Raw genomic sequence first — 408 nt, 5'->3', positions numbered from 1 at the left:
AATGCCGCTTTTTAAATTCCAAAAAAAGGGGACTTTTACTTTGAATTCACAAGCAACATTTTTGCTGTTACAGAATGAAATGTGTTTTTCTAAATGCAGCAATGATCATATTGTGTTTTTCAAAATTAGTTAATTAAGTTTTGATTTGACACAAATTAAGTCTTTAGTGTGACTTACTGTAACGTAACCCACGCTGTGCAGTGCCCTGCTACGTCCTGTAAGGCCCTGCTACGCCATGAACTACTACTACTACTACTATTTCTAGTCATAGTTCCATTATCTTTATTATATAAAAGCTAAAAGTAAAAATATCTGCTGCCAGGGGCCTTTGATATTTTGATATTTGATATTTTCATTCTGTCAGGGACAGAACTGAGTGTGTACCTGGGGTACACTGTTGGAAAAGTG

Source organism: Etheostoma spectabile, chromosome 14 (assembly GCF_008692095.1).
Source record: "Etheostoma spectabile isolate EspeVRDwgs_2016 chromosome 14, UIUC_Espe_1.0, whole genome shotgun sequence".
NCBI lineage: Eukaryota > Metazoa > Chordata > Actinopteri > Perciformes > Percidae > Etheostoma > Etheostoma spectabile.
The sequence above is the reverse complement of the archived record's forward strand: the minus strand, read 5'-3'. Positions refer to the sequence as shown.